The 14,353-nt window shown below is 44.2% G+C and overlaps 1 long non-coding RNA gene across 1 annotated transcript in view; it reads left to right on the forward strand.

Annotated features, from left to right (window-relative positions):
• The window catches only part of LOC128349362 (uncharacterized), a 75,261-nt gene extending 62,695 nt beyond the window's left edge, over positions 1-12,566 (forward strand). Inside the window, exons 2-3 of the long non-coding RNA XR_008318773.1 lie at positions 4,089-4,190; positions 12,402-12,566. This is a non-coding gene — a long non-coding RNA (uncharacterized LOC128349362). The remainder of the gene's footprint in view (positions 1-4,088; positions 4,191-12,401) is intronic.
• The last annotated feature ends 1,787 nt before the right edge of the window (positions 12,567-14,353 follow it).

Raw genomic sequence — 14,353 nt, forward strand, 5'->3', positions numbered from 1 at the left:
ATAATGTTTTGTAGGCTGTGAATTTGTTTCAGTTTCTTTCAATCTATTTGTTCTCCTTGTTTAACCCCCCAGTGTTGTATCATTCGTTTGTTCATTATAAATCCTCACAATTATGTTCCCTCATGTATTTTTGTAAGTTAGAATAGGAGCTACCTTGTCCCATGGCAAAGCAGCAGGCTTCCTCTCCTCTTTAAAACTATTTGTGACGATGAAAAGGAGTATGGGAGCTCCTTCCAGCTGCTGTTTCCTTGTGACTGCCATGTTTTCCCCACAATGCCTCAGTGTTTGTGTGGCCAATGCCTCAGTTTGACTCAACATCCAGAACATTGGGTGGGGGGGATAGCAGCCATCGGGAGGAATTCTGATGCTCCTTTTTAACTGTAAAAACAGTCTATACAAGAAAAAAATAATCTGCCACTCTATAAAGTATGCATCCCCAGCTTCTTAATTATGAGCAAACAATGGAGCCCATATAGACTAAATGGATTGTATGTCATCAGCTCATTCAGGCCCATAGGCATTCAATTTTGTGATTATTATAAATTGACTCAGCTGGGCCTGATTCTGTTCCATTTTTTCTGATATGAATGGACCCCTCTAAGGCTTGGATGCAATTTAAATTAAATGCCATTTATTCAAAAAGTTATTCTCCAGTTTGGAATGCACGCACAAGATAGCAAGGAGCTATGGGACACGTAGCTTTTGAGGGTTCCTTTGCACCCAGTAAGGATGTCAGACAACTTGTTAATGACACGACCCAGTGTTTCTTTTGCCTGGAACCCTGGCCGCATTCACATGTAACACAAAATTGGAGGTTGACGAACCCTCAATTTCAGTTTTAAACCATTAATCACATCACAGACTTTCATCCAAACGCGGTCGGGCAAACTCTGGTTTCAGGAAAGGAGAGTCCCTCCCTATTCTTGGTCCACCAAGGCTGATCACAGCAAGCTCCATAGTGCTTCCATTGCCAGACTGTGGGCAAAGTGTCAGCACATCTCCAGAATGGCTGCCATTGGTCACAATCTTAAGGTGTGTGTGTGTGTGTGTGTGTGTGTGTGTGTGTGTGTGTGTGTGTGTGTGACAAGCATGACTGTGACTTTTTGGAATAATCTACCATGATCCCAATGGGATGCCCCTCAGCATCCCTTTAAATACTGTGCCATGCCCGTGCTTCTTCTGACAGAGATAGCATTGTCCTCCTGCAAGCCCCACAGCAAAACTGTCCCACACAAACATGATTGGGGGGACTTGGGGAGCACTGGGGGTTCACTATTTCCCTGTTACCCAGGACAGGGAAGGGAACATGATGACTTGTTAGGAGGGGTATGTATATGAGGAAGGGCAAATGATCCAGGTGTGTGTGTGTGTCTGTCCCGCTTTGACCTAGGATGCTCTTGCGAGGGCTCACCCTGTCAAAGTAGTCTATACAGACCCAACCACACTCCTGCTCCCCTGGCAGCTTGCTGATGGTGGACTAGTACTCTCATGAGAAATGCAGTCTACTTGAGAGGACCCTAGGATAGAACACCATTGGTTTTCCATTGGACTGCATGCTCATGAGTTGAGGTAACCTAAGAAAGGGACCCCCTCTTGAGTGGGGCCTCCACTTTCTCTGGTTAATGACAGATCTTTTGCACTGAAACCACCTCCTCCCCAGGGAAGCTTTGCATGGACCCAAAGGAGACTGTGATGTTCCATGTGTCAGAGCCTAGGCACATGTGCAAGCAGGGGAACACCGGGGCGGAAACAGATCTGCATTCTCATTTTTAAAATTCCCAGGTTCAGGCCAGTGTGGCTGCCAAATGCAGATGTGCCACCATAGGGCATCATGTGAGAGAGTAGCCTGGATTTCCAGTGACTGCAGGACAGCCAGGTCTCCGTTTCAGGGCACAAGCAAGGGTGGAGATGTCCAAAAGGGTGGAGGGCCTGAAGAGGGCCTGCTTTGATAGCTTCCTGGCAGCATTTACCAAGTCAGAGAGAGCTGCTGGCAGGCACCCGTCCACACTGCTTGCTCATATAGAGCAACCTGTCTGGGCGGCATCTGCTGTCTGCCCCCCATGGCCTGACATTCTTATGAGAGAGTGATCCGTGGGAGAAGGGAGATTGTCATCACATATTATTCAAGATTCTGCCCAACACCCCATCCCCACAGATGGTTCTTCTCATGAGTTGTGAGGGGATGTCCCCATGGCCTTACACTCTTATGAGTTAGTGATCCATTTGGAATCATCATCCGTCACCATCACATATGAGGAATCTCTCCTTTCAGTGTTGACAATATTGTTTCTGCTTCCCGGCCCTTCTCATGAGTAAGCCTAGGGACTGAACTGGTACCCCCAAGGAGAAAGGGCTGGACCCCCCCTTCCCCAACATTTATGTGTATGTGGGGGGGGTGGGGGTGGAAGAACTTGGCTGTTCAAGAATCTTGGTCTGGGGCTGCCTTTTTAACCTGACCCCAGGTATCCCCAGCCTCCCATATGTTCCCATCCCTGTGCTGTAATGGGTTGCACTGCTTATGTTGCTACCTGGAGTGTTTGTGCTTGTGAACATACATAATTGTCACTTCATTCTCGGGGAGCAAACCACTTAGTGCCCTTCCTACCCCCTTTCCCTCCTGCTTGCCAGGAGTGGGAGGAGCAAGGGACAGAGAGGAAAGAGGGAATGCCCCTGTGTGACTTTGCCGCTTGACAGGCTTACAAGTTTGCAACGGGCAATTGCTTCGTTGGATCAGAGACAGGGAGCAGGGCAAGTGCCCAGAGACGCGGTCAGCAAGAACTACTGCAGACATGGAGCAGGTACAATCTTGGGTGGGTCTGCACTGTCGTCCCTATTATTGCAATTCGAAAAACTGCATGGAACCACAGTCCGCAGTTTGGACATAATGCTTTGGGGGCCAAAACTCTGGTTTCGGCAATGAACCTTAGTGCAAACCAAAGGTTCAAACTGGAGTTTGGCGAGGCAAACTGCAGGACGCTTTTGGCTGAAAACTGCAGTTTCATGCATTTGGACGTAACGGAGTTTCAACCTCTGGCCCATCTAATTCCAGTTTCATGTTAAATCTGAATTTAGCCCTTGTTATGAGCATGATCAGCAGCATCCAAAATGGAAGAAGCCCTGGGACACTGTCGTGAGCATTCTCAGCAGCATATCACGTTCAAGGATACCAAGCACATGTATTTTTCTGGGCATAAGAAACCATCAAAAGGAGGGGATAGAAGGGGAGATCATGAGTGAACCTGTGAGCAAAGGGGGTTAGGAGAAGACAAGGATGATGCCTAATGACTTCATATTCCTGATGATTTTATCCGGCAAAATTGGAATCTCAGAACTGAGCCTGGAAAAACAATTAAGCCCAATTCCAAACTGATCAGTGGGTAGTTGACCCATCACTAAAAACTGCTTCATGTTTGGGAGTTTCCTGCTGCCAAACACACCCCACCCTAACAATGACACCTGTACCAGGAGCAAAGAACTGTGCATGATGGACACAACTCTTTGCTGCTAAAAGTGTAAACAATACTAACAGTAGCACTGTGCCAAACTATGGGTAACATACTGTGATATATTCTGTCCCTTGAAGCAGAACATGCATGCAGTTGCGCAAGAATGCAGTTATACAAAATGCCAAAATTGCACACATGCAGTTTTGTGATGGATGGCACATTACTGCATTTGCACAGTTCTTGCATTTGTGAAAGTGTGCTCTTGTGCAACTGCATGCATGCTTTGTTACAAGGAGATAGAATGTAGCATAATATGTCAGCCAGTGTACGTGAGGAACTGACTGGATCCGGTTTTAAGTTTTTAGTACTCATTTTTATTGCTCATGAACTGAGGTAAGAGGATCGGTAACTAGAAGGCAACTAATACAAGTTCTCTGCTTAACTTACTAATTGCAGCAACCAGTAGGAAGATTCTGCTGGTTAAAATTTCTCACATCAATAGCTAGCCATACACCATGTTCATGCAAATGTTATATAAATTATGTAAACTGTGTGCGGAATAATCATCTCACTCTCTCCCAGGAGAGACTTCCAGTGTGTTGAACATTTCTCAAGCCTGACCAAATGATCATGTCATTTTAGGCAATGAAGCTAGGCTGCTTGGATTACACATTGGAGCTACAAACTGAATATGCACAGGACATACTGGCTTATCTTTATCCTGCAGCATCTTCCTGATATAAGGTAATCATTCAGTAATGTGTATCTAGTGTGTTAAGGTCCCTGCCTCATGGCTCTATGAGCCATTTGCAACCAGGGAGCTGAGCAATCTCTGATTCTAGTCCCTGTGCTTCTGAGGTTGAATAGAGCTTGTGCTGCCAGTGGCTCTAGAACTCACATCCAGTCCTTTTACTGGGCTAAACATTGCTCTCTTCCAACTGGATGCCATGAGCTATATACGTATTTTTGTTCCAAAATGATAAATCATGTGATTACCAATTGCTTTACATATCCATCATGTAAGAAAGATGCATATACAGATGCATTTACAGATGGATATACAATACAGTATACTAGTTACAATAGTTATTGCTTTAAAATAGAATTTTTTCTATATATTAAAATATATATTTGCAATGGGAATGCACTTCTTATTTTAACAAGCATTTTAGCTACACACACAAAACCATTATTGCATTTTAAAAATAAAATTATATATAATTTATACAGCAAAGACAAGAATATGGCATTGAATGAATAAAAACAATTCATTAATTTTGTAACTGAGTTCTGTATTTTATTATAGGGCATGCTCAATCTTGAAGTTAAACATTTTCAGGCCCCATTGAATTAAATGGGGCAGATTTAATTACAAGTCTTTGGTGGTTTTTTGAGTGTCAGTTTGGGGTGGGAGCCCCCTCCCCCCAAATGTCCTATTGATTAAATGTGAACAAGAAATTTCAAATATAAGAATTCAGTTCAAATGGATATTCTAAAATCAGGTAATTTTGGAGCCTGGACCTAAAGGCCTTTGGAGCCCCCACCTCTGGAGGGCCCCCGCCCTCCACAAGTTAAGCATGGAGCCTGCCCCCTGCTGCAAGTTAAGCATCATCCACTACACAAACGCACACACACACACACACACACCGTGACTCACGCAGTATTTCTAAGCCATGGGTCCTTGAGGGCACAAACAGTAACTCAACTCTCAAGAATGTAATAATATAAAAAGTTTATTTATGGAAATATGCATTAGCAGAAACATTTCAACATGTAACAACATATTCCTATCCCACATCTCTCTTTTTCCACTGCCCCCTCTGTCTCTAAAGGATCCAATATTTAAGCAACTGAATTTGCAAGAATGAGTTTTGTTCTGGGCAGCAGTATCAAGGCAATATGTGCACATGTTGTGTGCCACTATAGATACAAGTGCACATGCACAAACACACACACTGTTATCACAAATATGAAAGAAACAAAAACTGTATTTTACAGGTTTTGTTTCCTTTTCTACACTTCACATTTGCAAGTATATCTCAACCAACTGATGGGAAACAGATTCAGTCTTGAACACAAAATCTCTTGAGTTCATCCCATTGAACAAAGGTTTACTATGGAGTAAGAGTATGTAAGGTTCCATAGGTGCCCCTATGAAGAGTCACTACTGTACAGGGTTGGTTTTTTTTAGTTTATGCAAGCCAATCTTAATAATGTTTAGCTACTCGTCTACTTGTTTCATAGCTAAAATGAGGAGTTCAATCTCCTTTGTCTCCTGTACTCAGTATCCCACACAGTTTAAAGCCAGTGTGGTTTCCTAGTTAGAATGTTGGGTGAGTATTGGGTTCAAATCCTTGCAGCCAGGATGCTTAAACTAGGTACTCGCTCTCATCCTAAACCACCTCACAGGACTGTAGGAAGAATAAAAGTAGGAAGAAAGAATCATACACACAGTACCCTGAGCCCAATAAAGGAAGGGCAGGATACAAGTGTTATGACAAAATACATGTATACATGTGGAAACAACATATTCATATTTATGCTGACTTTTAGCCACATGACTCAAATAAATTGATCCCACTGAATGCCATTTATGCCAAGCAGAGAGCCAAATACCTACTAGCAATCAGTATAGGCGATTGATTGATTAAGTGCCATCAAATCAGTTTCGACTCTTAGCGACCACATAGATTCTCTCCAGAATGATTTGTCTTCAACTTGGCCTTTAAGGTCTCTGAGTGGTGAATTCATTGATGTCATAATTGAGTCCATCCACCTTGCTGCTGGTCATCCTCTTCTTCTCTTTCCTAGCATTATGGACTTCTCAAGGGAGCTGGGTTTTCACATAATGTGTCCAAAGTATGAGAGTTTGAGCCTGGTCATTTGTGCCTCAAGTGAAAATTCTGGATTGATTTTTTTTCCTATAATAGATTTGTTTGTTTTCCTGGCTGTCCATGGTATCCAGGAAAACAATGGGTTTAGACAATATTTATCCACTCCTTTGATTTCAAAACAGACAACAGAATGGCATAAATGGAGTCATCCCAGTTTCTTAGGATTTGATAGTAAGCAAGCATTTAAAGGGGAGGAGGACACACGTTTTTTAAAATTTCTGCTCAGCTAATTTAAAATCCCACCCAGTGGGGAGGAGCCAAGATGGTGACTGGCTAGCAGCTCAACTCTCAGGCTCCTGCCTCCGCCTGACCTTTCTCCCTCCCTGGGCATTATTTATTTATTTATTTATTTATTCAATTTTTATACTGCCCTTCCAAAAATGGCTCGGGGCTTTCAAGGGCCTGACTCCTCCAGGGGGATAAAATGATCTTGCAAGAGCTCCACCAGCAAAAGCCCTCCTGATGATAATGGGCGGCATGCAGGAAAGAAGCAGCAGCAGCTGTGGGTAGATAACTGTCCCCCTCACACAGAAGCAGCAATGGGAGACATGTTTACTGTGAGTACCAAGAATAGATTCATGGCCTTTGCCACAGATTATCCCTCCCCCGCACCCAAGGGGCTGCTTCATTCAAGCTGACATCTCAGATTTAAATCAAAACACTCCAAAACTATCTCATCAGAGGGTCGAGCAGGGGGGATCTTCAGAGCAAGGGGCAGTGGCCTAATAGCTTCCGGCCACGTATCTTATCTTGACCTCAACTGCGATGCCTGTCTAATCTCAGCAGAGTCTTTGATCATAATTTTGGGCTGATTAAATGGAATTGGAGGAAAAATAGATGATTTAAGACAGGCTTTTGATCAATGCACTGCTACAAACCAACAAGGGGTTAAAAGTACAGCTGACATCAATAGCCAGCTCCTCCCCTTGCATCTCATTCATTCCCCATACATGTGACATTCTCTAAACCTTTGGGAATCAACAATGATCCAAAGGTGCAGAGAATTTTGCAGATCCACGAAGTGCTCATTGAATTCCCTCTGAAAGATTCCCAATTATGATCATGAAAAGAACTATTCTGGCCTCCCTATCAGAACTTTTAAAGTTCCAAATTGGAAGAATAGAGCTGGAGGACTTTTATTTTCTGCCAAGCCAATCAGACAGCAAACAACTATTTTTATCCTTTAAAACAGCTTTCATGCCATCTCAACTCTTGCTGATGAGACAGAGGCAGGGTCTCATGATTTACGGCATTGTTGTAAAGAGAATCTTTGTACAAAAACCAATGAGAAGTCTTTTATCTGGTGAGATTTACAACACTCCAGTCACAGCATTTAACCCCAATCATAATAAATTCCCCAGTTAAGATAAGTCTCAGAAATTGGCCTCCTTGATCGACCGCCACCTTCTCTATCTGATCCATATCCTTCATGCTGACACGACCCTCAAGGTAAGGCCCAATATACAAGGGCACCTCACATATCCTGTTCCAACAGTGAAGGGAGTTAAACAAGGATGCATCCTGGCCATGCTCCTTTTCAATTTTTTTCATCAATGACATGGTGAGACACCTTAGTAGTCCAGATTTTCACCCCACCCCACCCCAAGGTGGAGGATGGAAGTATCTCTTCCCTGCTATATGCCAATGATGCTGCAATTCTCTCAAGAACACTGATTGGCATCAGAAGAGTATTGATGGCCCTAGCTCAGTATTGTAAAAGTGACTGGAATCAACTATAAAAAAACAAAGTTATGACCTTCTCCAGAAGACCAAAGACCTGGCCCTAGAGTATTGAGCCTGGCCACAAGATTGAGCAGGTCACCTGTTTTAAATACCTAGGAGTGGTCCTATATGCCTCCAGCTCAAGAAAGGCCCACTGCGACCATGTCACCCTCTCTGCCCATAAGACTTCCAACACCATACTAAGATCTCTATGGTCTAGAGGAGGCCAGTACATACCTGCCATGCTTAAACTATTTGAGGTCAAGATGCTGGTGCAACTTCTTTATAGGACCCAATCTGGTCCCCCCTCCTCCAATCTTGTCCCTTTGGAGTGGGTGCAGTCCAAATTTCTAAGAGCGGTCCTCCAGATTCCCCATTGTATCTCAAATGCTATCCTACATTTGGAAATGGGCATGATCAAGGTTGAGGCCAGAGTGTGGTTGGCTTAAATTATCCTTCATCCCCCAAGGCCTGGCCACTTTGACTCTACAAGACAGTTTTTTATCTTCTTGGGAAAGGGCTGTGTGGTCTAAACTATCTCTACTGGGATTAAAGTAATTGTAGTCTATAGCAATATTAATGCAAATCTAATGTTGATTTTAATTTTGACCATGCTTTTTAAAAAATTACTTTTTGATGTTGCTTTACTGTACTGTCTTATGCTGGTCATGGACTGTAATAAAATTGATTTTATTTGATCCTGCCCAGGTTGAATCAGGAAGGTCCCACTCTGAATGAATGTGCATGCACACTGCCTTGATACTTCGACCCAGAACAAAACTCATTTCTGCACAGATTGAGATGGGGAGAGGGAACTAAAAACTAGAGGGAACTGCAGGAGAAGAAAGGCCACTTAAAAAAAATCCTCATCAACTGATTTGCACAGTCTTATTTTGATGCAAGTCTTTTTTTAAAAAATCATTTATTCAGCAGCGTTTGCCCTTTATCAAATTGATTACTCAGCCTGCAAAATCTCAATGTTTAACATCCCCACTGCACTGGACTACTGCCTCTGTGTCCTCCCTTTCCCCCATTTTTTGTTGTGCCTAGTTGGCTTCCTCTTTACTTGCTAGTTCCATCTTCATCCTACTTTTCCTCCATCCTTCTCCTCCATTCACCATTTCATAACTTGCTTCCACCAGCCCCCACCCCATCCCCTTTAACTACTCCTTTCTCATCTTCCCTTCTTTTTTCATTTTTTTCAATTCACATGCATGATACTTGTTATCTCTACTGCAATGTTTACATTTAAAAATACAAGTTGTTGTTTTTTTATCTTCATCTCCCTTCTTGTGAGTCAATAGTAACAATGCAATGTTTTTAAATTTTTGCTGTAAACTGCCTTGGGATTGTTTTAATGAAAAGCAGTATATAAATTTAACGATAAATAAATGCCGCCCACCCCTTTCTCCTCACCTTTCCCTCTTCCCCCTGAGTCAGTCAGAGTCAGTTCAGAAGTAACAATGAAGCCAGCAGCCTCCAGGCAGCCAACTCTCCCTCTCGCCAGTGTGCTGCTGCTCTGCTCTGCTATTCATCTCAGTCTTTCCTCTCATCACATGGAGGAGTGAATCTGCACACAACACACAGGCCCCAGCTTGGAGCGATTGTGCTGCCTGAGAGGCAGGCAGGCAGGTAGCTAGCTGCCTGCTGCCTCAGCTGCCCCACCCCCACCTGCCATGCAAAGAGAGATTGGGCGCTTGTGGCACTGCAGGGAGATATTTGGAGCCCCCCCCCCATGGGTCTTGAAGGCCCCACCTCCAAGGTCTTGCCTTGGAGGCCCCATCTCCAAGGTCTTGCCTTGTTGCCGGGAGCAGCCACACTGACTCGGGGGGAGGCAGGCAGACAGCTGCCTTGGCCGTCCCGCACCAAACACTGCATGAAGTGAGATGGAGGCTTGTGGCACTGGCAGGGGGACATTTGGAGCCCCCCCCCCGCACTATTTGCTACAGTAAATACTTTATTGGATGTTCCACAATAAATACAAAACAGTTAAAAATGAGTCAAAAATCAATTTTCAGTTTCTGTATTGAAGATCACGATTACCCGTGCATTGTAGGGAAAGCATTAAAAAAAAAAGTTGGGTAATATTTTAGAACACATGGAGGGAGAATAATGTGAGGCCTTCAGAGCTCAGCCCATACTGTGGTCTGGCTCCCACATTGCACAAGGAACCGCTGATCAAAGTGAGAGGGGTGCATGATCTTTGTGAAGCATGCTCTTCCTATAAATCATGCCTGTGCACCTTGAAGAAGTGCGGTTGCTATGTGTTTACTAAGCCTTGTGAAAATGCAGTTCCAATGGTACTCCCATCTTTCCCAATGGGAGCACCATTGGAACTGCATTTTCTCAGTAGGCACACAGCAGCCCTGCCTCCACAAGCTGCATGGGCATGCTTTACAGTGGCTTGAAAGGAGCGTGTACCCTTCTTACTTCAATTGGTGGTTCCCTATGGAAGCCACTATCTTAATCCTCACAAGTTACATCTTGTGCTAATTTTCACAGGTTTTGAAAAGTAAGGGTGAAGACTAGAGAAACTGGCAGTTACCACAGCGGGGTTGTAGCCTCTTCACCCACATTCATTTGTGCGTTGATATTGCCTCATGCCTTCATTGGTGTGGAGGCAACAGTGCAAACCACTGAGAGGCACATATTTTCTCACCTTACACTAGTCTAAGACTAGTCTAACTATACAAATGTTGTATAGATGTATAAATGTTGTTTGAGCTCTGGCAGTGGAGCTGATTTGAGGGGCTGCCAGCAGTGTTCTCTCTAACAGGGATTCACAGATATTGTTGACTACAACTCCCAGAATCCCCAGCTATAATGCCTTTTTACCCGTCAGCCTCCAACTATTTTAACCAGAACACCCAAGACATTGAATTGTAGAAAGGAAATCTGGGGAGAAATGGCAGCCGCCACAAAGAATGTCAGCCCTCATTGCTAACCACTTTATTTCCCCTAGATTGCTTCACAACATTGCAATGTCTAGATATTCTGGATTAAAGAAAAATGATGACCACCAGAAGGCAGGTGCCAAATTCAGCTCTTTTGCCATAGGTGCAAATAACTCATTGTACTTTTTTAAAAAAAACAGCAGAAAAGAATATGAATAGAAATCACAAAAATAGCCCTGTTTGGATGTTATGGAATCCAGGGATACTGCACTTGTGAGAGGAGGGGCAGGGTTGTTGGCATGGGGGCAGGGCTTGTGTGGGTGCACACTTGGAGATGCTGTATGCAAAAAGCCCAAGATTTCATAGTGACTGAACATAACTTATCTAATTGAACAAATGAAAATGAAAGTGAGATGGAACTCATTCAGGCTTCCTGGCATGCATTGTGTAATGAATGAAAAATGAAACAAATGGTCCCTGTTTGTTTAAGTTTTTATTAATTATGAAATGAATGCACACACCTATTGAAAAAACCTTCTGTTTTGCATGATTCAATGCTGTTTCAATGCTGTTCTTCTTAACACCATTTTCTTTCTTCTTCTTTTAAGAAAGCCCTCATTTGTCAACTCTGCAATTTATCCTATTAGCTGAGGTGACCCACAGGATTTTGACAAAATGATGTCAAAATGCTGCCTGTGATCTGGTGATGTCATGGAAGACATAATCAAAATGATGTGGGTCATCACAACCAACTGGATTAAGCAGGAATATGGGCAGACACAGCACCAACAGTGGCTGATACCATGATTAAGGAGGCACACGGATAATGAGGGACTGCAGGGAGGTGACTCTTGCATAATTCCCCCATTCCCTCTATGTGCATGCTGTTATCTAAGCAGGTGAAACCTCCCTGCTTCCAGAGCATGGGCAGAACATTTCGCCCACTTGTACAACAGCATGCATGTAGAGGGACTGGTGAGTTGCTCACCTGCCGCAGTCTCATCCCCATAGTCCCTCATTACTCATGTGCTTGGTTAATTAGGATGTTAACCAGTGAAAGCAAAAAGGAAAACAGCACTGAGAACTTACAGCTGTAAAGGGGTTAAAAGGACACCAAACAGCACTGAAGCAACACAATGTTTCATCAAGCTAGTAATTTTTTGTCTTTAGTGATTTGTTTGGTTTTGCCGAAAGCACTATTTGCTACAGCCCTAGTTCAAGTGGACAGTTTATCTAGGACTTACTAAGCTTCTGATCTCTTTCAGCTGTTTGATGCTGCAAGTTAAGAGAAAGCTGTAACTAGATCATAATTCACCTGTCCCTATAAACAAAACAAAAAATTGAAAACATCAGTAAGATAAACCCTGTTATATGTGTAGTTACATCGCTATTTAAAGCAATTCATCCATCTTACAGGATTCATTTCCCATTTTTTCATTCCACAGAATTTAAGATTTATTTCTACGAAATACCAGCTACTTGATCCACTGTTTGCAGTTCACTTTTGAGTACTGTGAAAGGAGAGGAATGCTAAAAACTATGCTTTTTTTTCCACTGGCAAGATAAGAATGCCTTTCCAGCAAGGAACTGACTTAGTGAACCTCCGCATTTAGCAGGATTGAATTAAATGAAAATAAATATATTGACATGCTGGCATTGCATGTCCATGAAATAAAGATCATGAGATGATGTGGTTTATATATGCTCTTTGTTTAAACATATCCTTGTATTTTCAGTAACTTTTGAAGTGCAAATAGGAGTACACAGAAGTCAAAGCCATTTCAAAGTAATAGAAACTCCTCATTCCTGAGATTGTGGTGTAACTATGCATATCTACATTCCTCACATTTGTTGCATTGTACCTAAAGATAGGCACAGTGCATCATCACAGCACATTGTGGTGTTGTAAGACTGAGTCTTTTAATCACTATGACCACAATCAACCGAGCCCAAGCACTTCCATTCCTTTCAATAGGTCTAGTCAAGGACACCCCTAAAGGTATTGCATTCTAAATTCTGAATGCCTTTCCCCGCAATACGATCAAAGCATGACTTTTGTGCTGCGTATTTTTCACTTTTCTCAGTTTGCAGGTTGAGATTATACAGCCTCCAACACATACCATTATGAAGGAGCCGTGCCTGCTGTAACTGAACTTCCAGTTCTTGTAATCTTCGCCATTGAGCAAAACTGACTTCTGCAGAGATGAAAACAGAGGTGTTTATTAACAAACTAAGCAATCATACATAGGACAACAGGACCTTCTGATCCCAGCAGCCATCTTGTGGTTTACACACAGTGGGGCTATTCTTACGATCACAAAAATTGGGCTAGGAAAATCCTAGCCTGATTTTTGTGATCGTCAGAACCACCGGGCTCGCAGCCGAGCCCGGTGGTTCTGGAGCAGCTAGCCCGCTCCTGTAGCCCACCCCTTAGCCTGAGTTTGCGGAGTGAGCGCTCCACAAACCCGGGCTATCTGCTTGTGAGTAGCTGCAGTGCAGCTCCGCGGTGCAGCTACTTGTGAGTAGACCCCAGGCCGGGAGGCTTAAAAGCAGCCTTCCAGCTCGGGGGTTCCCCAGTATGCCCTGCACACTTGTGCAGGGCATACTAGGGCTTACGGGGGCCATGTGGCCCCAAAGCTCCCCAGACCCCGCCGGCTCCATCTTAGAGCTGGCCATCATGTGGGTGGCCGAGCCAGCCGCCCAGGGCTCCCTGCCCGCTCGTGCGTGGGGAGAGTGGGCTTAGCCTGCTCTTCCCGCTCACTGCTAGGAACCGGGTCTCACTGATCGTGAGACCCGGCCCATTAACAACAACAAGGAGAGGTCATTCACATGGCTGGTTGGGCGGGGCAGTGGGCGGGTGGGCAGTGGGTGGGTGGGGGGAAGACTGGTGCAACTCACCTTCCCTCCAGACAAGCGATGGTATGTTTCTGGGAGCATGGACCGTGCTCCCAGATGGACAGCTTCAGAGGCTGGGTCAACTCATCCCAGCCTCCGGGGATCCCACAATGCACTGTGCAACATGCATGATGCATTGGGAGATTCCCCCAGGAGATGGGAGCTCTAGGCACCCATCTCTGGATGTGGCCAGGCTGGATGCACGCTGCATCACAAATGAGCAGTAAGCCTGAGTTAAGGGAGCACCCACTCCCTTAACTTTGGCTAACAGCCAGGCTAGAAAGCCGGGCTAGGTGGCGCTGCCCCACCATGATCGGGCCTGATTCCAGAAGTTCTCACATGCAGCCTAAACCAGGCTGGACTTCCCTAGCCTCACTTAGGCTGGGCGTGACAACAACCTCAGAGAATCATCTTCCCAGACATCTCTGGTGGTAGAAGCCTCACATACAACTTTCAGGTTGCAAGGTTCTGTTTAATACACTTAATTACACCTCCAAGAACT

The sequence above is a fragment of the Hemicordylus capensis genome, chromosome 3 (assembly GCF_027244095.1).
Source record: "Hemicordylus capensis ecotype Gifberg chromosome 3, rHemCap1.1.pri, whole genome shotgun sequence".
Classification (NCBI taxonomy): domain Eukaryota; kingdom Metazoa; phylum Chordata; class Lepidosauria; order Squamata; family Cordylidae; genus Hemicordylus; species Hemicordylus capensis.